This window comes from Musca autumnalis, unplaced genomic scaffold, assembly GCF_047663935.1.
Source record: "Musca autumnalis isolate F117 unplaced genomic scaffold, ASM4766393v1 scaffold_3, whole genome shotgun sequence".
Classification (NCBI taxonomy): domain Eukaryota; kingdom Metazoa; phylum Arthropoda; class Insecta; order Diptera; family Muscidae; genus Musca; species Musca autumnalis.
Genome location: NW_027411866.1, coordinates 58703953 through 58718146, shown reverse-complemented (window position 1 = coordinate 58718146; position 14194 = coordinate 58703953).

Sequence of the window (14194 nt, the reverse complement as noted above, 5' to 3'; positions counted from 1 at the left end):
TTCTTTCTTGCATTTGTTTGTTGTTGTAATTACGTCATTACTGTGCTTGTCGACCAATTGTATCCCTGCCAACATTTGCTATCTGTTTCTTGTCCAATGAGTCACTTGAATAAGATTGCTCAAACGAATGCGATAGTCTCATTCTTATCCAAAAAGATCATGCTCTCGGGAAGAACTGTTCCACTCATTAGATACTTTTTTGAGTGTCTAATTGGACACTTCAGAAAGTTATTAAAACGATAATATCGGTGGAGCAATGGTAAGCATGCTCGCTTTGCAATCTGAATGCCCGGGTTCGATTCCCAGGCCAGTCGACATTTTTTTAATGACAAATCTCTTTTTAAGCTATAAAACATTAATATGAGCTAATAAAAGACTTGATAAAAATAATAATAAATAAAAAGAACAAAAATTTATGGTTTACATATGCGGCTACGAGATTTTTTAAATGTTTCTGATGAATTCGCATTTAAACGAATTCATCGGTTACGTTTATTCTTGAGCTCTGGTCGTCATAAAATTGGGGAAGAGTTCTTTGTTTCAATACAAAGAACTAAGAGAGCTGGTGAGTCCAAGTGGCGTTGGACGAAACTAGTATTCTTTGCCTTTCCCGAAATTAAATCAATTTTAACTACATCCCACTTTAAATAAAACTTGTTGTTTTAAAATTTAAAAACAACAAAACCCGAGATTTAGCTGAATTATTTTACAACAATAAAATAATACACATCTCAACAAAACTGCCAAAAGTGAATCTAAAAATAGACACACAGCACGGTGACGATAGTTTGTTGTTGTTTACAACAAACCATCAAAATTTGTTATGCGTTTCTTTGCAATGCAAAGATCATAACAGTGGGAAGTAGTTACTTGGTTTACATATGCGGCTACGAGATTTTTAAAATTTTTCTGATGGATTCGCATTTAAACGAATTCATCGGTTACGTTTATTCTTGAGCTCTGGTCGTCATAAAATTGGGCAAGAGTTCTTTGTTTCAATACAAAGAACTAAGAGAACTGATGAGTCCAAGTGGCGTTGGACGAAACTAGTATTCTTTGCCTTTCCCGAAATTAAATCAATTTTAACTACATCCCACATTAAATAAAACTTGTTGTTTTAAAATTTAAAAACAAAATAATCCGAGATTTATCTGAATTATTTTACAACAATAAAATAATACACATCTCAACAAAACTGCCAAAAGTGAATCTAAAAAAGAACAAAAATTTATTTTCATTTTCTTTTTTACTTAATTTAATTCCTTTTTATTTTATGTTTTTTTTTTATTGTTGTTGTTGTGTCGTTAATCCTTTGTTTAGGTTATTTTTGGCTTTTTGTTTTTTATTATTTAGTTTAATTCATTATATTTTTAGAATTGTTTCAGGAGTTGTCGCTTATATTAATTTTGTCATTTGAAAAATGTGATGTCGCCTGACCTGGTAATCGAACCCAGGCATTCAGATTGCAAAGCGAGCATGCTTACCATCGCACCACCGTCGTATATAACCATCTATGTACAAATGTATTATTTGTTCAACTTACAACAATTCTAAAAATAAATGTAAGCTGTCTAATTTGTATCCAAATAAAGGATGGAATATAGATATGTCTATCTAATTTCCATCCTTCATGGGGATATAAATGAGATAGCTTACTTTTATTTTTAGATACATATGTTATTGTTGTTATTTGTCTATCGTATTCTTTTCTAAATGGTGACTGGATACGATGCAAATGGGATAACAATGTAATTGTTATTGTATATTAGACAAATGTCTTATTTTTACAGAAAATTAGACACCAAAAAGTTCCTCATTTATAAAATTAGATAAAACTCACTACAGATTGCTTGTAGGGATTCCCCCCATGTATGTATGTGAGTATAGTTGTTCGCCGCTTAGTGCGAATGTGCGTCTGTGTGTTCGCTGCACAGATTCGAGGTGTTGCCAGACGTGTTCGAGAGGATTCTCGACCAAGGAGATTTTGGGATATAAATACAGTTGGAACTAGCAATGACGAGTTAGTTGTGTTTTAAGCGTTGAACTGTACAGATCGGTTAAAGAAGAGCTGCGTGCTAACTAGAGACAGGCTGCGTGCTTGGTAATTAAAGTCGGTTCCGAAGAAGTGTAATAAATAAATAAAGCATTGTAGAAACGTAATCTAAAACGAACCCTGTTTTATTTGGTACAAATCGTACCGGGGAATAAAACAACGTCTACACGGAGATTAGTCAAACCTAATTCCGTAACAATTGGTGTCAGCAGTGAGATTACGATCATCCTACAATGAAGTTTAAGGATCTACGAGTGGAAGACTTGAAGAAGGAGCTAAGTAAGTTGGAGTTGTCTTCTACTGGCAACAAGGCAGAACTACAAAAACGCTTGTTGGAAGAGTTCGAACGCCGTGGAATGAACATCGACTCATATGAGTTCGACAGTAAGGAGGAAGTCGACTTATCGGAAAAGGGCGAATCCAGCGTTGAGGAAGTTTCGTCGGTAGCTGACAGGGGTGACGATTTGAAATCAATGCTGGCTATGATGATGGAGAAATTAGATGCTAAAATGGAAGAAAATTCTAGAAAGAATGAAGAAACTTCGAGACTTATGATGGAAATGAAAGCAGAAAATTGTCGAATGAGCGAAGAAACCTCCAGACTTATGATGGAAACGAAATCAGATAATTGTAGAACGATGGAAGAAAATTCCAGAAAGAGCGAAGAAACTTCCAGACGTGTGATGGAAATGAAAGCAGAAAATTGTAGAATGGTTGAAGAAAATTCCAGTAAAATGTTGGAAGAGATATCCAGAAAGAGTGAAGAAAATTCCAGCAAATTGGAGGAAAGATTTGCCAAATTCGACGACAACTTAAGGAAAAGTTAGAAGAGAACTCTAGAATTAACGAGAAACTCGAGAACACCACGTTAGTGATTAAAATGAGAGTAGAAAACGTGGAGGTACAAATTAAAGAGTTGGAAAAAATGATTTTGTCTGTTGACGAGAAATTTCTGGCTCAAGATGAGAAGATTCTGGGCATAGGTGGCCCAGTGAGAGCTATTCATAACACGTTAAAAATAAAGCCTCCTGTGTTTGACGGCTCTACCCCTTTCAATGTGTTCCAATTACAGTTCGAGACAGTGGCTGCTAAAGACTCTTGGAACGACAAGGCGGTATCACTCCTTATGGCATTGAAGCGTGATGCTGCTGACGTATTACAGAGTATTATCGCCGCTTCTAGGAACAACTATGGAGATATAATGGCTGCTCTTGAACGTAAGTACGGTAGTGAACACAACCAAGAGATCTACCGAATGGAACTGAGGGGAAGAGTCCAAAAGCCAAATGAGACCTTGCAAGACTTTGCGGCTGAAGTAGAGCAGTTGGCGCAGTTGGCATATCCTGGAGAGACTCATCCATTGCTGGACCACATAAAGATTGAGATATTTACTAGTGGTATTCGTGATCCAGAGGTAAAATTTGCGACGTATGCGGCACCGATAGGAAAATTTGCAGAAACCGTGTCATTTGCCCTTGCCCAAGAAACCGCGAGGATGCTGGTGAAACCTAAAGCTTACAACGTGAGGAGGCTGGACGTTGAGGACAACAATTCCCAAACCGTTGTCGACCCGCTGAAATATGCACTAATGCATGTGAAACGAGGGCGCCATAAGTCTGGAAGTTTCTTCATTTTTCTTATTCATTTCCATGGAGCTACCTTCTATTTTCTTAATTTCCAGCATCATCATAGCCAGCATTGATTTCAAATCGTCACCCCTGGCAGCTACCGACGAAACTTCCTCAACGCTGGATTCGCCCTTTGCCGATAACTCGACTTCCTCCTTACCGTCGAACTCATATTCATCGATGTTCATTCCACGGCGCTCGAACTCTTCCAGCAAGCGTTTTTGTAGTTCGGCCTTGTTGCCAGTAGAACACAACTCCAACTTACTTAGCTCCTTCTTCAAGTCTTCCACTCGTAGATCCTTAAACTTCATTGTAGGATGATCGTAATCTCACTGCTGACACCAATTGTTACGGAATTAGATTTAACTAATGTCCGTGTAGACGTTGTTTTATTCCCCGATACGATTTGTACCAAATAAAACAGGGTTCGTTTTAGATTACGTTTCTACAATGCTTTATTTACTTTATTACACTTATTCAGAACCGACTTTAATTACAAAGCACACAGCAAGTCTCTAGTTAGCACGCAGCTCTTATTTAACCGATCTGTTCAGTTCAACGCTTAAAACACAACTCACTCCGTCATTGCCAGTTCCCCTGTATTTATATCCCAAAGTCTCCCTGTTCGAGAGTCCTCTAGAAAATGTCTGGCAACTCCTCGAATATGTACAACGAACACACAGACGCACATTCGCACTAAGCGAACAACCAGACTCACATACATGGAGGATGATCAATGACGTAATTACAACAACAAATAAATGCAAGAAAAGAAGTAACAAACTAAACGATAATTACATGATTATGGCAAAACAAACAAAAGAACATTAACAAAAGGTAATGTAACGACTAGAATGATGAAGAGAGTTCTACATGGTAGTTGTTGTTGCTTAAATAAAATAACTGCGTAATAAAACGTTACGTTACAATTCAAATTTTTAAATTAACGGAAATTAAACTAAATTAACTTAAACCTATCAGTTACATCTGTAACAATATCTTATCACTGCATTATAAGCCACATGTAACTTCGAATGACTTCTGCTGTCGCAGCTAGCAAATAGTTCACAACCATATAATAGTGTAGGCATTAGGTATGTTTTTGCTAGGAGGGTCCGGATATGAACCGGAGTATAGTACTGCGTTTGTTATAATGTGCGTAGCATTCCAAAAACTTTCCCAGTTGTGTTAATTATATGATCGCTCCAAGTAAGACGATTATTAAAAGTTATACCCAGATTTTTTGCTTTATCGACGATCTCAATGTGCTGGTTTCCAATTAGAATATGCTGGTCAATTTGAGGTATATATATTTTCTGGCGATGATGATACATTTTGGGTAAAGATGCGGATGTGCAAACTGAAAACAGTTATGTTGGTCCTGGGATTTCCTCCGTCCCGACACGGACCAAAAGAATTCGGAGCAAGCATTCCGGGATATGCTGCTCCCAACACAGAAAAACGAAACAAATACAAACATATGTACACTGAGGTGGCAGCCGCTGGCCGGAACGATGATTTTGTGTTGTTCCGGGTCAATCCGGTACGAAAGAACCCGCTGCCGTGGAATTGCTTTCATAGTAGGCTGTTTTTTCTAGGGGAGGGTTACTAACCCGACGCCTAAACCCAAGTTTTTAACGTTCTTATGGGAGAACGCGCGGCACATGTTAGCTCACTACCTTTAACGGGTGTTAAAGGCAGTTCCCCAGGTGACACCACGGGGAGGTCAGTGTCAACTTGGGATGAAAGAGGGACCAAGATAAGTCCTGGGCTTTGCCATGTTAAAACCGGTCAGGACCGTTGCTTGGTATCTTCCATCCCCTACGTCACCCAATTATAACATTATTACATTAACACAAATTATAAAAATTCTCCATAAAATTTAATCGTGACTGAGTTTACTTCCTCTGCTCTGCATTTTACGACACCGAATTTGATTTTGCTTCATCATCCAAAGGGTTTTTTTATATCGTCCTCCCACTCCAGTTCAGATTTCGAAATTAACTCCAACTCCACTCCAAAAATAATTTCCGCCTAGTGAATTTCACCTTTTCTAGGGATCAACAAATTGGATTGTTTATAGCCCAGCAAAAAATGTTGGAAGTTGTGCAATTGGAGATATGATTTTACAACATCTTTCGATGTAGTCCAACAGAGTTATGAAGAATGCACTCCGTTCGATACATTTTATAAGCAGTTGCTGTAGAGATTCCTACAGAAAAAACAGTTGGTTGATCCCTACACATTTCTTCAAAAGAAATAAAGAATAAAGAAATAACAACTTAAGTTGCGAAAATTTTTGCTGTAATTCACAAGACGGAAATTTTTAATGGAGTGGAGTTGGAGTCCATAAAACAACTTTAGGATGATGAAAGAAACTCAGATGCGATTGGATTAAATCGAGAACGGATGAAGTAAGCTCAAATGTGATTGAATTTAATGGAAATATTTTTTTAATTTGTGTTTATATAATAAAGTTCTTTGTGTTCTTGTTTTATACAAATAATAAATGAATTTTATTTATTTTGGGATATTTCGCAATGGCTTGCATTTTAATTGCATCTTTGAACTGATTAAAAACGCAATCCGAAGAGTGCCTTTAAATTCAATCCAAAACACTACATCAAAAGCTGCGATTTGGATCGAAAATGGAGTGCATCCTAGCTGTGTGCTGTGGAAGCAAAATGGAGTGCATCCTAGCTGCGCGCTCTCTTGTAAAATTCATAAGTCGAAGGTCACACTAGAGTGGTTTCATTGAAACTTTTAGGGATTCTTAAATAGAGTTATCCACTAAAGCAACTTCATGATTCTACTCTAGTATGGAATTCGACCTAGGAACCCTAGATTTCATGAAATTGTTTCAATGAAACCATCTAGTGTGACCAAGGACTTAGTGAATTCATAGGAAAAGACCCAGCAAAAAGTTTTGAAAGTTGTGCATGTGGGGTTATGATTTCACAACATCCTCCGATGCAGTCCACACGGAGTTATGAAAAATTCACTCCGTTGGATACAATTTATAAGCAGTTGCTTTAGAGATCCCTAAAAAAAAACAAAGAACAAAAACAGTTGGTTGATCCCTACCCACCGCTGGCGAAATCATTATTTATAAAAATAAAAGAGAGTGTATATATTTCAAAGAATTTGTTATAAACTAAAGAAATAAAAATTTAAGTTGCGAACATTTTTGCGGTAATTCACGAGACGGAAATTTTTAATGGAGTGGAGTCCAGTTGGAGTTCATGTCGAAAGCTGAACTAGTGATGGGTAGACAACATAAAAACCCTTTAGGATGATGAAGCAAAATCAGATCAAATGGAGAACGGAGAAAGTAAACTTAAATGTGATTGAATTTAATGGAAACTTTTTTTAAGTTAAGTTTATATAATAAAGTTCTTTGTATTATTGTTTTACACAAGTAATAAATGCATTTTATTTATTCTGGGATATTTCGCAATGGCTTGCATTTTTATTGCATCTTTAGACTGACTACAAATGCAATCTGAAGAGTGCATTTACATTCGATCCAAAACACTACATCAAAAGCTGTGATTTGGATCGAAAATGGAGTGCATCCTAGCTGTGTGATGTGGAAGCAAAATGGAGTGCATCCTAGCTGCGCGCTCTCTTGTAAAATTCATAGGTGAATTCATAGAAAAAGATGTACTCCAACGGCAAATGTACCGTACACTTGTAGTGATTCAACTGCATTCGCGGTAGTGTGCGGTACATTTGACGTTGGAGTACATCTTTTTCTATGAATTCACCTATGAATTTTACAAGAGAGCGCGCAGCTAGGATGCACTCCATTTTGCTTCCACAGCACCCAGCTAGTATGCACTACGTTTTCGATCCAAATCACAGCTTTTGATGTAGTGTTTTGGATTGAATTTAAAGGCACTCTTCGGATTGCATTTTTAGTCAGTCTAAAGATGCAATAAAAATGCAAGCCATTGCGAAATGTCCCAGAGTAAGTAAAATGCATTTATTATTTATGTAAAACAATAATACTGTTACGAATGTAACTGAAAGGTTTAGGTTAATTTAGTTTAATTTCCGTTAATTTAAAATTTTGAATTGTAACGTAACGTTTTTTATTACGCAGTTACTTTATTTAAGCAACAACAACTACCATGTAGAATTCTCTTCATCGTTCTAGTTCATTCATTAATGTGCTTTTGTTTGTTTTGCCATAATCATGTAATTATCGTTTAGTTGCTACTTCTTTCTTGCATTTGTTTGTTGTTGTAATTACGTCATTACTGTGCTTGTCGACCAATTGTATCCCTGCCAACATTTGCTATCTGTTTCTTGTCCAATGAGTCACTTGAATAAGATTGCTCAAACGAATGCGATAGTCTCATTCTTATCCAAAAAGATCATGCTCTCGGGAAGAACTGTTCCACTCATTAGATACTTTTTTGAGTGTCTAATTGGACACTTCAGAAAGTTATTAAAACGATAATATCGGTGGAGCAATGGTAAGCATGCTCGCTTTGCAATCTGAATGCCCGGGTTCGATTCCCAGGCCAGTCGACATTTTTTTAATGACAAATCTCTTTTTAAGCTATAAAACATTAATATGAGCTAATAAAAGACTTGATAAAAATAATAATAAATAAAAAGAACAAAAATTTATGGTTTACATATGCGGCTACGAGATTTTTTAAATGTTTCTGATGAATTCGCATTTAAACGAATTCATCGGTTACGTTTATTCTTGAGCTCTGGTCGTCATAAAATTGGGGAAGAGTTCTTTGTTTCAATACAAAGAACTAAGAGAACTGGTGAGTCCAAGTGGCGTTGGACGAAACTAGTATTCTTTGCCTTTCCCGAAATTAAATCAATTTTAACTACATCCCACTTTAAATAAAACTTGTTGTTTTAAAATTTAAAAACAACAAAACCCGAGATTTAGCTGAATTATTTTACAACAATAAAATAATACACATCTCAACAAAACTGCCAAAAGTGAATCTAAAAATAGACACACAGCACGGTGACGATAGTTTGTTGTTGTTTACAACAAACCATCAAAATTTGTTATGCGTTTCTTTGCAATGCAAAGATCATAACAGTGGGAAGTAGTTACTTGGTTTACATATGCGGCTACGAGATTTTTAAAATTTTTCTGATGGATTCGCATTTAAACGAATTCATCGGTTACGTTTATTCTTGAGCTCTGGTCGTCATAAAATTGGGCAAGAGTTCTTTGTTTCAATACAAAGAACTAAGAGAACTGATGAGTCCAAGTGGCGTTGGACGAAACTAGTATTCTTTGCCTTTCCCGAAATTAAATCAATTTTAACTACATCCCACATTAAATAAAACTTGTTGTTTTAAAATTTAAAAACAAAATAATCCGAGATTTATCTGAATTATTTTACAACAATAAAATAATACACATCTCAACAAAACTGCCAAAAGTGAATCTAAAAAAGAACAAAAATTTATTTTCATTTTCTTTTTTACTTAATTTAATTCCTTTTTATTTTATGTTTTTTTTTTATTGTTGTTGTTGTGTCGTTAATCCTTTGTTTAGGTTATTTTTGGCTTTTTGTTTTTTATTATTTAGTTTAATTCATTATATTTTTAGAATTGTTTCAGGAGTTGTCGCTTATATTAATTTTGTCATTTGAAAAATGTGATGTCGCCTGACCTGGTAATCGAACCCAGGCATTCAGATTGCAAAGCGAGCATGCTTACCATCGCACCACCGTCGTATATAACCATCTATGTACAAATGTATTATTTGTTCAACTTACAACAATTCTAAAAATAAATGTAAGCTGTCTAATTTGTATCCAAATAAAGGATGGAATATAGATATGTCTATCTAATTTCCATCCTTCATGGGGATATAAATGAGATAGCTTACTTTTATTTTTAGATACATATGTTATTGTTGTTATTTGTCTATCGTATTCTTTTCTAAATGGTGACTGGATACGATGCAAATGGGATAACAATGTAATTGTTATTGTATATTAGACAAATGTCTCATTTTTACAGAAAATTAGACACCAAAAAGTTCCTCATTTATAAAATTAGATAAAACTCACTACAGATTGCTTGTAGGGATTCCCCCCATGTATGTATGTGAGTATAGTTGTTCGCCGCTTAGTGCGAATGTGCGTCTGTGTGTTCGCTGCACAGATTCGAGGTGTTGCCAGACGTGTTCGAGAGGATTCTCGACCAAGGAGATTTTGGGATATAAATACAGTTGGAACTAGCAATGACGAGTTAGTTGTGTTTTAAGCGTTGAACTGTACAGATCGGTTAAAGAAGAGCTGCGTGCTAACTAGAGACAGGCTGCGTGCTTGGTAATTAAAGTCGGTTCCGAAGAAGTGTAATAAATAAATAAAGCATTGTAGAAACGTAATCTAAAACGAACCCTGTTTTATTTGGTACAAATCGTACCGGGGAATAAAACAACGTCTACACGGAGATTAGTCAAACCTAATTCCGTAACAATTGGTGTCAGCAGTGAGATTACGATCATCCTACAATGAAGTTTAAGGATCTACGAGTGGAAGACTTGAAGAAGGAGCTAAGTAAGTTGGAGTTGTCTTCTACTGGCAACAAGGCAGAACTACAAAAACGCTTGTTGGAAGAGTTCGAACGCCGTGGAATGAACATCGACTCATATGAGTTCGACAGTAAGGAGGAAGTCGACTTATCGGAAAAGGGCGAATCCAGCGTTGAGGAAGTTTCGTCGGTAGCTGACAGGGGTGACGATTTGAAATCAATGCTGGCTATGATGATGGAGAAATTAGATGCTAAAATGGAAGAAAATTCTAGAAAGAATGAAGAAACTTCGAGACTTATGATGGAAATGAAAGCAGAAAATTGTCGAATGAGCGAAGAAACCTCCAGACTTATGATGGAAACGAAATCAGATAATTGTAGAACGATGGAAGAAAATTCCAGAAAGAGCGAAGAAACTTCCAGACGTGTGATGGAAATGAAAGCAGAAAATTGTAGAATGGTTGAAGAAAATTCCAGTAAAATGTTGGAAGAGATATCCAGAAAGAGTGAAGAAAATTCCAGCAAATTGGAGGAAAGATTTGCCAAATTCGACGACAACTTAAGGAAAAGTTAGAAGAGAACTCTAGAATTAACGAGAAACTCGAGAACACCACGTTAGTGATTAAAATGAGAGTAGAAAACGTGGAGGTACAAATTAAAGAGTTGGATAAAATGATTTTGTCTGTTGACGAGAAATTTCTGGCTCAAGATGAGAAGATTCTGGGCATAGGTGGCCCAGTGAGAGCTATTCATAACACGTTAAAAATAAAGCCTCCTGTGTTTGACGGCTCTACCCCTTTCAATGTGTTCCAATTACAGTTCGAGACAGTGGCTGCTAAAGACTCTTGGAACGACAAGGCGGTATCACTCCTTATGGCATTGAAGCGTGATGCTGCTGACGTATTACAGAGTATTATCGCCGCTTCTAGGAACAACTATGGAGATATAATGGCTGCTCTTGAACGTAAGTACGGTAGTGAACACAACCAAGAGATCTACCGAATGGAACTGAGGGGAAGAGTCCAAAAGCCAAATGAGACCTTGCAAGACTTTGCGGCTGAAGTAGAGCAGTTGGCGCAGTTGGCATATCCTGGAGAGACTCATCCATTGCTGGACCGCATAAAGATTGAGATATTTACTAGTGGTATTCGTGATCCAGAGGTAAAATTTGCGACGTATGCGGCACCGATAGGAAAATTTGCAGAAACCGTGTCATTTGCCCTTGCCCAAGAAACCGCGAGGATGCTGGTGAAACCTAAAGCTTACAACGTGAGGAGGCTGGACGTTGAGGACAACAATTCCCAAACCGTTGTCGACCCGCTGAAATATGCACTAATGCATGTGAAACGAGGGGCTTGTACAACGAAAAAGACTTGTTATAACTGTCGGAAAACTGGACACTTGGCCCGAGAATGCAGATTGAGAAAAGCAAGGCCCAGATCCACCTCACCGCCTTCAAAAAGCGACGACCAACCGGTGGCCAAGAATCTGGAAAGAGAGACATCAGGTGAATCAGATAAAACCTGTTCTGCCAATCACGAGGCGCAGCCGGGAGTTGAAGAAAACGATGGTCCCACAATCTCTATAGCCATAGTCCAACACACAACTTAACGGTTAAAGGCTTTATCAATGGTGTATTGCGTACCTTGACATTGGACACCGGTGCAACAAAATCCATTATTAGACCGGATTTGGTGAAAGGGGAGGTATTGCCGTTAAATGGAGTCAAATTGCGGACGGCCACAGGCGAGACTACAACGGGGCATGGAAAGGCCTACCGGATTTGATATTTTTTGGGATAAGATTTATGATAAATGCTTATATCAAATTAATAATATTGTAAATGTCAAAGAACGGATTTTGGATTTAGTTTTTTCAACCACTTTAAACATTTCGTTAAATAGATGTTCTCCACTTGTACTACCTGAGGACAAGTATCATCCTACACTTTCAATCGACCTTGAAGTAAAAAATTGTTCAAATGAACTAAAGCCTCTGTTTAACTCGACTCCTACATACAACTTCGCTAAAGTCAATCTTACTCAACTGAAACCCATGCTACGTAATACTGTATGGGATTTTAGTGATGATTTAGACCTATGTGTGTCAAGATTCTATAGTCAACTTGACACTGCATTTTCCACAGCCGTTCCTTTAACAATGAAAGCATTTGACCGCGGTCCTGCCTGGTTTACACCGAAGTTAAGACGTTTACGTAACATTAAGAACAGACTCTACAAGAAGTTTAGGAAATGCAACAGCTCAATCAATTACTCAAAATACTTAATTGCTAGAAATGAATATAATATTGAAAACTCAAAATCGTATTCGATTTATCTCACCAAAATCAAATATGATTTAGAAAAGAATCCTAAAAGTTTTTATAAATTTGTGAACTCTAAACGTAAAGTTCAAACGTTTCCCTGTTGCATGAGATATGGTTGTAGAGAATCTTCTGATAGTGTAGACATCTCAAATATGTTTGCTAATTTCTTTGAATCATCTTATTCCTCTATAGGATTTAATGGTCAATATAACTTTTCTATTGAAACATTTAATAATTTTCCCTGTATCACTTTAACTGAGAAAGAGGTTTTAGCGGCTTTAAATACATTACGTATTTCAAATAAACCTGGACCGGATGGGGTTCCCACATCCATTCTTAAATCTTGTGCGAATGAATTTTATTTACCACTTACTAGGATTTTTAACGAATCTTTACGCCAAGGATATTTTCCACTCCAGTGGCGGTCTAGCTATATTATTCCACTTCATAAGTCTGGAAATAGATCTTTTGTTGATAATTATAGATGCATAGCAAAATTAAGCGCAATTCCTAAATTATTGGAACTATTAATATCTCGCAGATTAAAACATTTCATGAAATCAATAATTTCACCTCTTCAACACGGTTTTATTCAAGGAAGATCAACAACCACAAATCTCTTAGAATTGGTTACGCATGTGCATAAGGCATTTAGTAATAAGAATCAAATTGATGTTATTTATACTGACTTTAGTAAAACTGTTGCTTTACAAACTTAACGTAATGGGGTTTCCTTGCGTTTTCTTAAACTGGATATCCACCTACTTAGAAGGTCGTACACAGAATGTGTTATTAATTAGTTGTTTATCGAAAAATGTTACTGTCTCGTCTGGTGTTCCACAAGGTAGTCACTTAGGACCTCTTCTGTTCGTACTATACCTTAATGATCTCCCTTCTGTTATACGTTTTTCTAAAATGTTGATGTACGCTGACGACGTTAAATTGTTCCATCAAATAAAAACTTCAAGCCATTCACTTCAATTACAATTTGATTTACATTCTTTATCTAACTGGTGTGGCGTCAATGGAATGTCCTTAAATCTTAAAAAATGTAAAAAGCTTTCACTATTTAGGACTCAACATATCTGCACTGAATACCATGTTGGTTCATACAAATTAGAAAATGTTTTGTCATTCGTTGATCTTGGTGTAATATTGGATAATAAACTAAGATTTCATCTTCATATTGATTCCTGTGTTAATAAAGCCAAGTCATTATTGGGATTTATTAAGCGATGGTCCAAAGAATTTCAGGATCCTTACGTCACCAAACGTCTATTCGTTAGCTTGGTTCGTCCGGTCTTAGAATACGGCTGTATTATATGGAGTCCTTCTTATAAGTGTTATTCAGATAAAATTGAATCTGTTCAAAGTCAATTCCTTTTGTTTGCTCTCTGCGGCTTAAATTGGAATACATCTGTACCGCTCCCCCCTTATGAAAGTCGTCTTATGTTAATTGACCTGCCTACACTCGAGAGAAGACGTTTCATGTTGAAATCAATGTTTATTATAAAACTGACTCGTGGATTAATTGATTCTCCATTTTTATTAGGCGAAATAAATTGTAATTTCCCGTCTCGTTTAACTCGTAATTTTATCCCAATAAATTTGCCACTCGTTAGAACCAATTATGAAGCTAATAATCCCATGAGAGCTTTA